At 35.2% G+C, this 14108-nt stretch overlaps 1 long non-coding RNA gene across 3 annotated transcripts in view; it reads right to left on the reverse strand.

The window, feature by feature from the left end:
• Positions 1-394: 394 nt before the first annotated feature.
• LOC117796775 overlaps positions 395-14108 on the reverse strand; it is a 21147-nt gene continuing 7433 nt past the window's right edge. Inside the window, exons 2-4 of one of the 3 annotated variants that reach the window (XR_004621432.1) lie at positions 9746-9873; positions 8533-8618; positions 395-1299 (exon numbers count right to left, since the gene is read on the reverse strand). This is a non-coding gene — a long non-coding RNA (uncharacterized LOC117796775). Of the gene's footprint in view, positions 1300-8532; positions 8619-9742; positions 9874-14108 lie in introns of all 3 variants that reach the window. The other 2 variants (XR_004621434.1, XR_004621433.1) reach the window with 2 other exon arrangements.

The raw sequence follows: 14108 nt of genomic DNA on the forward strand, positions 1-14108 counted from the left end.
AAAATTTAAAAAAATTAAAAAGAAATATACTCTTTATAACAGTGTAAGAATTCCAAAGCCTATGGCAGAGTGAAGAATGAGGGGACAGATTAAAACTGCTCTTGTTCGGGGCGCCTGGGTGGCACAGCAGTTAAGCGTCTGCCTTCGACTCAGGGCGTAATCCTGGCGTTACGGGATCGAGCCCCACATCAGGCTCCTCCGATGAGCCTGCTTCTTCCTCTCCCACTCCCCCTGCTTGTGTTCCCTCTCTCGTTGGCTATCTCTATCTCTGTCGAATAAATAAATAAAATCTTTAAAAAAAAAAAAGCACTCTTGTTCATTGGCTAAAAAAAAATCACATTTTCAGTTGATTATTTGTTTATTTTAACTGTGAAACATCTTAGTACTAGGCCCTTGCTGGTATGTACAATCTAGGCAAGTTAGCAAATTCTTAATGATGCCAATTCAAAGTTTGACTTTATTAGGTCACACACAAAGGAAGGCCAGTAATCAAGAAAGGAGGATGGCCAAGATTTAGCTGCATAAGATTCCATAAAAGCTAATTGGCACTGTCCTTCATACCATTATTTTCCCTTTCCCCACTAGGTCAGACCTAGAGACTGTCCACATATGGTTAGACTGCACAGATGTTTGCACCTCCCAACCCCTCCCCCAATATAATTCTGTTCAGTGAATCCAGCCCATGTTTGTACATCCTATCATTCCTTTGGGATTGAGAATGACTTGCCTAATCTGACCGTTGTATAAACAGGCACGTTTATATGATATAAGGAAAATATTAGCACTATTTTATATTTGTAATATGGGAGTGGTCATGCTGGTGTACTCATTTGTCAAAACTCAGCATTTTCCTAACAAGCACTTTTCAATAAAAATATAGAACAAAATAATGTAATTTGGCATGAAAGTCAATTAGGGAAGCTTATTAAATTCTGTAGATTTGCCAGTAATGCCAAGTATTGAAAAATTCATCAACTGTTCATCACATTTGACCCTCCCCCAATTACTGGAATTTTTTCTTTTCCTTTTTAATTTTGTGAAAGGGTTACATTTTTTCAACTGGGAGATGCCAGAAGTTTAATTGCAATTTTGTTAACATGAAGCTTTTGTTACCAGAAAGAGCTTTAGCTAACATTATGCTCTGTGCCATATTAAGGGACCTCATTACAGCATTAAATAAACAGTATTTACCAAAAACTCTCAGTCTATTTATTTATAGGACAAGCAATGGAGAAGAAAACGATTCTTTCCAGTATTGTAAGCCGCAGATAGATAGCATCTTCCTTCCAGTTGTTGGATCTGCAAATTTTGAAACAAATAAAAAAGAGTTAAATAATATCCTTAAGCTGAACCAAAATAATAAAATCTAAAGTTATTTCATTTCATGTAAGTGGACTGGTCTCCCAGAGATGTAAAAAAAAGGAAAAAGAATTAGTAACATAAATACATAAACATATATAGGTTATGCTAAAACATAATTAAACATTAGGTGACTCAGGATAGCTTAGATTATACTAAATAGAGTTAATGTTATATTAACTAGGGTATCCTATGCTTCTGTTAAGTATTATACATTTTGACAATTTAAATGATCTGTCATCAATTATTTTAAAATGTAAACTATTATTCATATTTTATATTAATATAATGAATTCCTATTATATGCCTGCAAAAACACTAAATGCTTCACATAACTATGATAAACATGTGATGTCTTGGCATCAAGTCTCTTGCAGTTTATTTTATAGGCAAAACAGAATTTCATATATGACTAAAGCAATAACTTGTAACAGGAACTTAGAATCTGTCTATAAGGATAATACTTTTACCTGGACCAGAATACAAACTCGCTTTATATTTGTGGTACAAGTTAACAAATAGCATGGACTATTCATTTTTTTTTTTGAAGATTTATTTATTTATTTATTTAAGAGAGAGAGAGAGAATGAGAGCGCCAGGTGGGGAGGAGGGGCAAAGGGAGTGGGAAAGAAAAGCTCCAGCAAATTCCACGCTGAGCACAGAGCCTGATGTGGGGCTTGATCTCATGACCCTGAGATCACAACCTGAGCTGAAACCAAGAGTTGGACGCTTAACTGACTGCACCACCCAGGCACCCCAGACTATTCATTTTTAACATGTGTTTGAGATTAATTTAAAAAAAAAGCAAACAGGTTTTGAATTTGTCACATTCACCAACATATTTTCTTTCTTTTGCAAGATAAAAGCGCCTCAATAGATTTTCTAAACTGTCAATTTCCTAAAAACAAAAACAAAAAAAACTAAGTTTCTTCTAAAAAAAAAAGATTTATTTATTTATTCTAGTGAGAGAGAGAGAGAGAGAGCATGAGTGCATGAGTGGGAAGAGGGGCAGAGGGAGAGAATCCCAAGCAGACTCCCCTCTGAGCACCAAGCCCATCTCAGGGCTTGATCCTACAACCCTGAGATCATGACCTGAGCTGAAATCAAGAGTCAGACGTTCAAATGACTGAGCCACCCAGGTGCCCCTCAGCTGATTTCCTTCCTAATGTATGTGAGCTTATAGGTCAAAGAAAACAAAAGATAAATCAGAATAAATTTAAGCATTTGAAATTACCTTTCTCCTTGCAATTCTGTACAAAAAGGCTTGCATTTCTACAAAAATGGGAGAATTTAGATCATAATAAATTTATTTATCTATTGTGGTCTTGAATTTCAATCAAGCACACAAAGGCAAATTTCTCTTACACCTACAGACCATATTTCTCACATCTTAAAGTTTCAACATGGTGTTTTCAGTAGGGGTATATTTGCTACGTTATAAATGCTTTAGAAGTTTGCAATTGTAAGGGGAAAAAAGACACTTTTCAGAGCCATTGTGTCCTACCATGTTTTTATAATTTTCACCTAATAGAACATTTAGTGTTTATTGAGGCCTACAACAAGCTATTCAAGTTTCTCCATTTGTCTGAATCCCAGGAAATCCCGTTGATGCTCCAGAATATAGCAACAAATGGCTCTAGATTACCTTAGACGGACTTGGCTCCAAGTTATAGGCCAGTCTTTCAGTAATTGAGGACTCAGATTTCTGTTTTCCTAAGGGGAAAAAAATTCTCCCCTTTCTTCTTCACTTTCTATTCTCCCATTAATGTCTTCTATACTACTTGCTTATTTTAATGGTAGCAAAGGTCTTATATAAAAATCTGCATTTCCCAACATTCTTTTCATGTAACGGTGAACATGTGATGTAGTATTTTTGGCCAAAGAGATGTGAGAGTTGTTTGATGAGTCTTCTAGAAGCTTCTCTTAAAATGGAAAAGGGGACTCATCTACCTAGATTATTTCAACTTTTGGTCTTTCCATTTTCCTCCCTACAAAGAAAACTAGATTCTAGAATTGAACACCTGTCTTTCCATTATGAACCAAGAGTACAGGCTAAAGATAACTCATAAAAACATAAAAGTCCAGAAACCTGATAGTTTCATGGAATCACTTTAGTCTGAAATACCTACTTCCAAACTTCCTCTTCGTCTTCTTCTTCTTCTTCTTTTTTAAAGATTTCTTTCTTTATTTATTCGACAGAGAGAGCACAAGCAGGTGGAGCAACAGGCAGAGGGAGAGGGAGAGGGAGAAGTTGGCTCCCTGCTGAGTAGGAAGCCCAACGCAGAACTCCATCTCAGGACCCTGGGATCCTGACCTCCGCCAAAGGCAGACGCTTAACCCAATGAGCCACCCAGGCACCCCTAATTTCAAACTTCTGTGTTAGAAAAATAAAATTTCTGTTTTGTTTCAGCCAGTGTTTTCCAGATTTTTTACCTGCAGTTAAATATAATTATTTGCAAATATGCAAATTATGTCATTATTGGTAGATACTAATTCTGTTCTTAACGTTCTGTTTATTCATTCATAAAATAAGTAAATAATGAAGGAAATAATCTTATTGAGTATGCTGGAAGAATTAAATGAGAACACACATGCAAAGTGATTAACCCAAATCTTGGCAGAGAATTTGCACTCAATGGATTGCAAATATTAAAGTTCCTTCCCCGCCCCCATCTATTTTCAATGTTATATTTGAAAGAACATATCAGCAATCAAATACTTCAAGATAGAATTAATCCTGTATCTTCACATCTCTCTGTATTTATAACTTTAATAATACAACCAATCAAGAATCGGAGAAATCTTAAGGGCACAGTTTTCCAAAATTGCTATGAATCTATGCCCTTGTGAAGTCTCCTGAGCAACATTGCTACTCCACGTCAAAGCACAGAAACCCATGTATGCTTTAGAGCTAGATGTAGTAAAACTTTAATGAGAGCAAAATGAAAAAATAAAGTACAATCAGATATTCCATGCCTGATAAATGGATAAAGTTAAGTGGTTTTATTTTTACAAAATTAAAAAGGCAGAAGTAATGTTAATTTAGACAGCTGAACTGTTTAAGATAAACAATGACTTAAAAGCAATTACCATAGCAAATGTGCTAATGATTTTGAAGACTATTTTAAGTAAAATCCATTTAACTGAGGAAATAAAATACAAGGCACTAAATCTTGAGATCAGGCCTCAAAAAATCTTAGATCCTCTTTAAAGTGTTGCATTACTTATTTATTGCTTTTAGGAGATTTTTTCCTCAACAAAGCAATTAATTTATCCTAATTTAATATATAATTTTCTTTTGCATAATTATATTCCTTTCATTTACATTTTTAAGAAACTACAGAATTTCAAAATAAAAAGTTCATTACAATGCTAATATTTAAGACTTCAAAAAATCCCCCTGTGCGGATAACTAAATTAGTTGCTTGATTAACTCTACTTACCACACTCTTTTTCTATTTCAACCATGCCATTTATTTTTTTTTTCCAGATTCACTCAAGAAGTTAATTCTCTATGATTTATTAGAAAAGAAAATCTTTTTCTTGGTTTATTTGGTTGACTTGTTTTCATGTGTGAACTTTGCATTTTTTATTTTCCTGCTGTCAATTGCTTCCAAAAAGCAATTTTTAAAGTTGTCCATCAGGCATAAACTGTATATTCTCCCCACCAAATCCTGAAAATCCTCCATTTATCTCCCATCATCTAAAGTCTAAAGTATGTTCCTATCATCTTTATAATATAAAATGAAGGTATCAGATTATAGAATAAAGCTGTTCTAAATAAGAGCTGACTTGTTAAAATTCTAAAATAAAAGATTAGAGAATTGTATTATATTTTTATATTTATATTATAACTAGAACAATGGGATGAGGGAAACTGACCCTCTCTTGAGGTTACACGGGGGTTCATATATGTTGCTTTATTTAAATTTTTAATGAATGTTAAATGCATACATAGCACTGTGATTAAATGAAGGGTGAGCCCATGAAGCACATGATGTGCCCAATTCCTTGTTGTCTTCCCCAGGCTCCAACACAGTAAGGAAAGAAAGGAAATACACCAGATAGTAGAAAAGAGATGGGAATAAGGGAAAAAAGGAGGGAAAGAAGAGAGACACTGTTCCAAGTTGATTATAAGAATGGCCTGTGGAAGAAAATAAGTCTATCTCCAAGACAGGCCCTTGTACTTTAGATAAGTGTGTTCCTGGGCCTCATTTTCTCCATCTGAATAATGGGAATAATAGTGTCCACTTCATAGAGTTTTAGGGAGAATTAAATGAAATCATCTCTTGAAAGTATCTGGTACAGAGTAACCACTCAGTACTTAATATTTGCCGTATCTGGCAGAACATTTCGTGGACGTCATCCATTTGAGTAGATTTGTTCTCATATCCTTGTTGATAACTTGAATAAAGGAATGAAGATCAAGCTAATCTTATCTCACAAAGTGATGGGTAAAGTGAGCTCACAATTTAAAATCCAAAAGAATTCACTAATATTACAGAGCCAAATAATGAACTCCAATAGAGCAAGTAAAAATTCAAATATAGAATAAGGAAGAACTGGCTACAATAATTAAAAAACAAAAAACAAACACAAAAAACCCCAACCAAACAACCAATAAATTAGGCCATGGAAAGCAAAGCTAAGTATAATTAGAAAAGAATACTAGATTTGAATACTTAATGATTCAGATGTCAGCCTTCCTATTCTGTAGTGAGCATTTCCTCCTTAGAACCCTGCATCTTGCCTCAGCCACCTGGATTTAAAAAGGAAAGTTAAAACTGGAAAATGTCTGAGGACGAATGATAGAGATGGAATCAAACCCTTAGGAGCAAATGACAGAGTATTTTAAGCTCTTTGACTTGGCAAAAATGCTATGATGTGATGTGATTAACAATTCTATCTTTGTTTCTCAGCAGCGAAGTGAATTGTCAAAGCAAAAACCTTAGGAGATAAGACTAAACAGGCAAAGAAGACTTTATTCAAAGTAACTCTTGGGGAAGAGAGGTCAGAAGCCTGTCTGAATTCATCTCTGTTGGAAAGAAAGGAGGGGCTCTAAGCACTGGGGTGAGCTTGTGGAAAAGTACTGGAAGACATCAGGGGAGGTTGATCAATGGGATATGTGGAGCACATGGAGTTATTCCTGAGTTTGCAAATGTCTGTCTCTAGGATTCTGCCTAATTAGTGCCGAAGGACGTTGGGCTCTGATACTTCCCCAGATAAGGGCACTACCTTCCTTGATATTTATAATTCCAATATGTGTCCTGGTACCAACAGCTCCCACGAATGGAGGGAACAAAAGAGATGGCTCCCCGGGTTCTTGAGAAAGACATTCTTGGGTTTCAAAACTGGCAAGAAGCTCTTCAAAAGATTGATATCTCAAATGGGCAAAAAAATAATTTACAATTACAGGTTTTCTAAAGGGAGGTTAGGGCCAATTTGGAGAAAGTCTGTCTAAAGTTTAGTCAAGCTGAGGGAAATGTGAAAGCAGTCTTGGTCAGAGTGTTCACTTTCCAAGTCCATAATAAAGCAGCAAAAGAAAGATAAAAAAGGGAAAGAAAGTAATTTTTTTTAAAAAAAGAAAAAGATTTCAAATAAGAAAGAGATTTTAGTTAGAATTAAGAATCATGAAGTGAGTTGTCACTTTGAGTTTATTGCAAGTGCAATAAAATATTGAAAAATATAGTTTGGAAGAATTATTATTGTATCTATCCATGATAAGCATCTTTGTGAAGAAAATCAGTTTTTTCCTAGATAGCTTACATTTATTGCTCTTGAATGTTATGAAGGCAGACCAGTGGATCTCTCATTTTGTGCCTAATAATTTCACGAAAACACCAATCACCTTTAATTTAGTAATCCTAAAAGAACAAACTAGTTGTGTGGCTAGTACTTGACTCTAATAGCTCTTAGAGTAGAAATTCAATTCTTACTTAGCTTGATAAAATGCAGCTTCTAGGTAATAGTTGACATTCACTGAACATCCATATTTGTCCTATAATGTGGTAGCAACTTGTGTAAATGTTATTAAAATTTACTCTATTAAAATTTAATCTGTAAGAGAAACTTACAGGTTTCTCTTGTTATCATTGTCGTTTTGCACGTTCTATAATACAGTTTTACAAAAGGGCACACAGTAAACTTGAAAGTGAAAGAAGTCAGTCAGAGAAAGACAAACACCATAGGATTTCACTCATATGTGGAATTGAAGAAACAAAACGAATGAGCAAAGCAGAAAAAAGAGAGAGAGAGAGAGACAAACCAAGAAATAGACTCTTAACTCTAGAGAACAAACTGATGATTACCAGAATTGGGAGGTGCGTGGGGGGATGTGGGCTAAATAAGTAAAGAGGATTAGGGAGGGCACTCGTGACCAGCACCAGGTGTTACTATGGAAGTGTTGAGTCACTAAACAGTACACCCAAAACTAATATTACACTGTATGTTAACCAACTCGAATTTAAATAAAAACTTAAAAAAATAAAATAAAAAATAAAATAAAAAATAAAATTAAAATAAAAAGGTAATTTATCCTAATTAAAAAGAAAAAGACTTAAAACCAGAGTTCTCCTTCCCATTTGTATTATTATAGGTTTGCCTCAGAAAAAAAAAAAAAAAGAAGGAAAAAGAAAAAAAATAAATCTCTTTTAAAAATGGCAAAGTAAGATTATAATTAACCTTTGGGATTAAATTTAATCTGTTTTCTAAAAAAAAAAGACTCAATTATTTCTGATTTGTACTTCTATAACTGCATATATAATATAATAAAATGAGACAAGACATTGGGTAAGATTTGAAGTAAAAACTAATCAATGCAGCTTATATTTTAAAATGTATTTACAAAGAGAAAATAAGACTTTTTAAATTATGATATGAAATAATTCCACTTGCTACATGGTATGTTTTCATAATCAAAAAGTTCGTTAAAGGTGAGAGAGAGCTCATGATGGACTGATGCTTCTAGATAATTCTCCTGTTTCATCCGTGACAATTTTATATTGCTAGCGAAGATAATGTCCACTATACAACAGTATAAATTCATACCTGTTGCCCCATTTATTACTTACACTAATAAAGGGCCATGTTGCAATAACCCAGTAAAGATAGCTTAGAAAGAGTATCACACATCAATGTTCAGTCCTTTCCCCAAAAATAAGTGAAACGTCTTACCTCTGGAGCATCCTCAGGTGCAATAGTCCCCATGGCTTCTTAGAAATATTACAGAAATATTACAGAAGCAGCTGAATCACTTCATTCTGGAAAGAAAGTCTGGGATTAAATAGTATTCTACCAATAACATTCTGGTTGTTTCTATACATAATTGATGGGTATGGTCTTCATAATCTGAAAATTAATAGAATTTCCAGGGATGCAAAATTGCTCCTTCTCAAGAAATTGGAAGGACTGTTTTTATTTGTTTTTTTAGTATAGTTGACTCACAATGTTACCTTAGTTTCAGATGTATGACATAGTGGTTCAACAAGTTCATACATTATGCTATATTGTCCCCAAGTGTAGCTACCATCTGTCACCATACAACACTATTATAACACCATCATCTCTATTCCCTGTGCTGTACTTTTATTCCCATGACTTATTCATTCCATATCTGAAAGCCTGTATCTCCCACTTTCCTGCATCCCTTTGAATTTCCAAATCTCATAGCCAAGTAGTTAAAGCTGTGATAAAGGCAATTTTACAATTTTTCTAAGCAATTTCATGTGCATATTGCTTAGTTTATACCACTGTTGTAAAATCTTTCATTTATTTGTTTTTTTTTTAAATTTTATACAAGCGATAGCATGGACCTGAATTAAGTGCTTATACTTCCTGTCTCACCTACAACTAGACTTCAGCATCTTTTTTTAACACAACCGTCTAGGAAGGCAAGAGTAATCATTTATAGATGGCATTTGAATTGACATTTGCTTACTATATTAACATAATATTTGGACAGGAGGAAATATAAGAAAACATTTTTATGAAACGTGCGTGTTTTTTCACAATAGTCTGTGGAAAGAAATGGAGGAAGTCAGCAGATTAGAATTCAAATTGGCTCTGTGAGCAGAAGAACAAGGACAATGATGCTTAGCAAGACATCTCAGAGATACTCTAATCAAAATATTCCATAGCTTCAGGGCTACCAGCAAGGAGTTTACTTTATTATATATGATAAACCAAAGATCCTCAGAGCTGAAAGAGTCCTGAAGGTCACCTCCTCCAACTCTGTCTCTGGTGTATTTTTCTCCTATCATCTTTCAAAGTGGATTTCAAGATTCTGCCTCGGTATCTTCACAGCTGAGGAAAGCCGCTGCTTGCTAAAGGCAGCTCAACTTTATTTTAGGGCAGCTTCAATTATGACATTTAAAAAAAGTTTTACCACCTAATCCTTAGGCATGGGCCTTCTGGATGTTTGAACACAGGTGATTTGTTTCCTTATTTATTTTATATTTCACTCAGCTCAAGGTCTCCTCTTTTCATGTGATTTAACATCTCATGCTGTTTCCTTATCTGCAAATGGAGATAATTAGTAATTAGTAATTAATTCATTTTTTTAAAAGTAGTGGCACTCTTTATATAAAACAAAAATCCCATATAATACCCCCATAAATAAAATTTAGACCAGAAGATAAGTTGTGGTTGGAGAGGGTGAAAAAGCCAAGATCCCAATTACTTGGCTTGGAGACCCTACGCAGAAGTCTGGGACTCCATGGCGGGAATACTGAAAAATATCATTGCAAGCAACTATGAACTTATTGACTAGCTAAAAATATTAGTATAATTGCTAAAGGTGAATTATCTCTTTTCCTTCAGGTGGCCTTTATAGGTGGTTCTGAGTCCCTTTGGCATCCTGGTCATTTTGGGGGCACACACCTCAGTGTGTCAAACTGCAGGATCAGTCTTCANGATCTGTCTTCAAATGCCCTATTTTAAAAACATAATTTTGAAATTGAATTTAAGATATGCAAAACTGTTTTCATAGGGGCGCCTGGGTGGCACAGCGGTTAAGCGTCTGCCTTCAGCTCAGGGCGTGATCCCGGCGTTCCGGGATCGAGCCCCACGTCAGGCTCCTCTGCTGAGAGCCTGCTTCTTCCTCTCCCACTCCCCCTGCTTGTGTTCCCTCTCTCACTGACTGTCTCTATCTCTGTNAATCAGTCTTCAAATGCCCTATTTTAAAAACATAATTTTGAAATTGAATTTAAGATATGCAAAACTGTTTTCATAGAAAAATAAATCAATTAGAAGTGATTTACACCAACATAATTCAGATAAACTTTGAAGATTTGATTATGTGAACTATCATGGATGAAATACAGCATTCCCTTCCTAGCCACAAGACTCTTCCTTCTTAAATATCTGAAAAACTCTGAGAACAAACAATACAGCTGAAGCAGGTCACATGCCTGTATGATATTCATATGTCATTAGATGAGGCAAAATATCATCCAGATCTTCTAATCTTACATTTCAGTAAGCAAAGTCTATATAGGTGTGGATGGTCACCTTGATTTGTTTTCCCAATCTAATGCCTTATACATCTAGTAATGTTTAAAAAAAAAATGACTCACTTAAATACAGAGTACTGCTACTCTGATCCTTTTGATTACACAGGACAGAGTAGTACATTCTGGAGTGGCGATTTTAATTTTAATGTGCTTTGGGAATTTGTAAGTGTGAAAATTACATAATAGTTGGAATACTGAAGGAAAATCTTGGCTTTTTAAAGGTAAAACAAAACTTCTTCATGACCTTTTCTAAGAGATTTAATCTCAACCAATAGGATAATATTTAGTTTAAAAACATTTTTTATTAGCGCAGTATTAATGCTGTGTTTTCAAGAACATTATATTTGGTCACCGATTTCTGTCATGTCCAGTTTTTCTTTTAGTATTTTGGGGAAGGAATGTGGAATCTGAATAAGAGAATGGGCATATCTATAACCACCATCATTAATTGAAAGAATGTGTTTTCTATTTTTTCTGCTCTAAGTTACTTTCAAGATGTTTTCTATCAATGTATTAATATGGCTCAACTATTATATTACTGAAGTTTCCTATTTTCACTGTAATGTAGAGAAGTGAATTACCTGAATGTAACATTATATATAAAAATAACAATGAACGACTAAAGAATTGCGCCATTCATCCTGTGAGCCTCAGTTTTCCAATTATGTAACTTAAATGAATGCATTAGACCAGGTACAAGTGACTTATAATTCTCCCTAAGTTTAGGAAAAAACATAAGTGACTGTAACCCCCTTTGAAAGTCAGATAAAATGGCACATGTAAGCACAGATAATAATTATGACATTTTTAAAAATCAGATTAACATCAAACCAAAAAAAGAAACAGATCCATTCAGCAGTCAATAAAGAGCAGAAAAGTCTTGCAGACCTCATTATCACCTGAGCTATATACAGTTAAATTAACAAGCTATTTCAGTTAGTCATTTAGTATCATTTTTACCTAAAATTAATCAAAGTTGCATTTATGTCTGAGTTCTATGTCTAAACATTCAAACTATATAAAATATTTTGTGATAGATCCTGAAGTATTATAAAACATAATTTGGCAAATATTTATTAGGGTCCTATATATGCATAGTGATATTATTGCTGCTTTAGATACAATGATGATGGGGACAGAGTCCTGTTCCCAAATTGGGTTAAGGCCAACATTAAACAAATTAATACACGGGAATATCTCATCCTCTAATAAATACTATAAAGAAGATGAAATAGAGTCATCTGGAAAAGAGACTGGCAGGGCCACTCTTGGAGGTAATCTCTCTTTTTCTTTTTTTTTTTTGGTAGTTTCAAGTTTTTATTTAAATTCCAATTAATTAACACACAGTGAAAGATTAGTTTCAGGTGTACAATTTAGTGATACATCACTTACACACAACACCCAGGGCTCATCACAACCAGTGCCCTCCTTAACCCATCACCCATTTAACCTATACCCTGCCCACCTCCCTCCAGCAACCCTCAGTTTGTTTCCTAGAATTCAGCATCTCTTATGATTTGCCTCCCTCTCGGTTTTTATCTTATTTTATTTTTCCTTTCCTTCCCCTCTGTACATCTGTTTTGTTTCTTAAACTCCACATATGAGTGAAATTATATGGTATTTGTCTTTCTCTGACTGACTGATTTTGCTTAGCATAAAAGTCCCTATCTCCAACCACCTTGTTGCAAATGGCAAGATTTCACTCTTTTTGATGGCTGAGTAATATTCCATTGTATGTATACACCACATCTTCTTTATCCATTCATCAGTTGATAGATATTTGGGCTCTTTCCATAATTCCACTGTTGTAGATAATGCTGCTATAAACATCGGGGTGCATGTGTCCCTTCAAGTTAGTAGTTTTGTGTCCTTTGGGTAAATACCTAGTAGGGCAATTACTGGATTGTAGAGTAGTTCTAGTTTTAACTCCTTTGAAAATTAAAAAAAGAGAGAGAGAGCACACACGTGCATGTGAATGGGGGAGGAGGACAGGAGGAGAGGGAGAGAGCAGCAGGCTTCATGCCCAGTGAGGAGCCATGTGGGGATCACAACCTGAGCTGAATCAAGAGATGGATGTTCAACCACCTGAGCCACTCAGGTGCCTTCTGTTTTTANACTATAAAGAAGATGAAATAGAGTCATCTGGAAAAGAGACTGGCAGGGCCACTCTTGGAGGTAATCTCTCTCTCTCTTTTTTTTTTTTGGTAGTTTCAAGTTTTTATTTAAATTCCAATTAATTAACACACAGTGAAAGATTAGTTTCAGGTGTACAATTTAGTGATACATCACTTACACACAACACCCAGGGCTCATCACAACCAGTGCCCTCCTTAACCCATCACCCATTTAACCTATACCCTGCCCACCTCCCTCCAGCAACCCTCAGTTTGTTTCCTAGAATTCAGCATCTCTTATGATTTGCCTCCCTCTCGGTTTTTATCTTATTTTATTTTTCCTTTCCTTCCCCTCTGTACATCTGTTTTGTTTCTTAAACTCCACATATGAGTGAAATTATATGGTATTTGTCTTTCTCTGACTGACTGATTTTGCTTAGCATAAAAGTCCCTATCTCCAACCACCTTGTTGCAAATGGCAAGATTTCACTCTTTTTGATGGCTGAGTAATATTCCATTGTATGTATACACCACATCTTCTTTATCCATTCATCAGTTGATAGATATTTGGGCTCTTTCCATAATTCCACTGTTGTAGATAATGCTGCTATAAACATCGGGGTGCATGTGTCCCTTCAAGTTAGTAGTTTTGTGTCCTTTGGGTAAATACCTAGTAGGGCAATTACTGGATTGTAGAGTAGTTCTAGTTTTAACTCCTTTGAAAATTAAAAAAAGAGAGAGAGAGCACACACGTGCATGTGAATGGGGGAGGAGGACAGGAGGAGAGGGAGAGAGCAGCAGGCTTCATGCCCAGTGAGGAGCCATGTGGGGATCACAACCTGAGCTGAATCAAGAGATGGATGTTCAACCACCTGAGCCACTCAGGTGCCTTCTGTTTTTAACTTTTTGAGGAACCTACATACTGTTTTCCAGAGTGGCTGCACTAGTTTGCATTCCCACCAGCGGTGTAAGAGGTTCCTCTTTCTTTGCATCCTTGCCAATATCAGCAACACACAAAAGAATGAAATTGGATGGATGAAAGATCTAAATACAAGACAGGAAAACATCAAATTCCTAGAGGAGAACACAGGTAGCAACCTCTGACATCAGCTATAGCAACTTCTTG

The sequence above is a fragment of the Ailuropoda melanoleuca genome, chromosome 16 (assembly GCF_002007445.2).
Source record: "Ailuropoda melanoleuca isolate Jingjing chromosome 16, ASM200744v2, whole genome shotgun sequence".
Classification (NCBI taxonomy): Eukaryota; Metazoa; Chordata; class Mammalia; order Carnivora; family Ursidae; genus Ailuropoda; species Ailuropoda melanoleuca.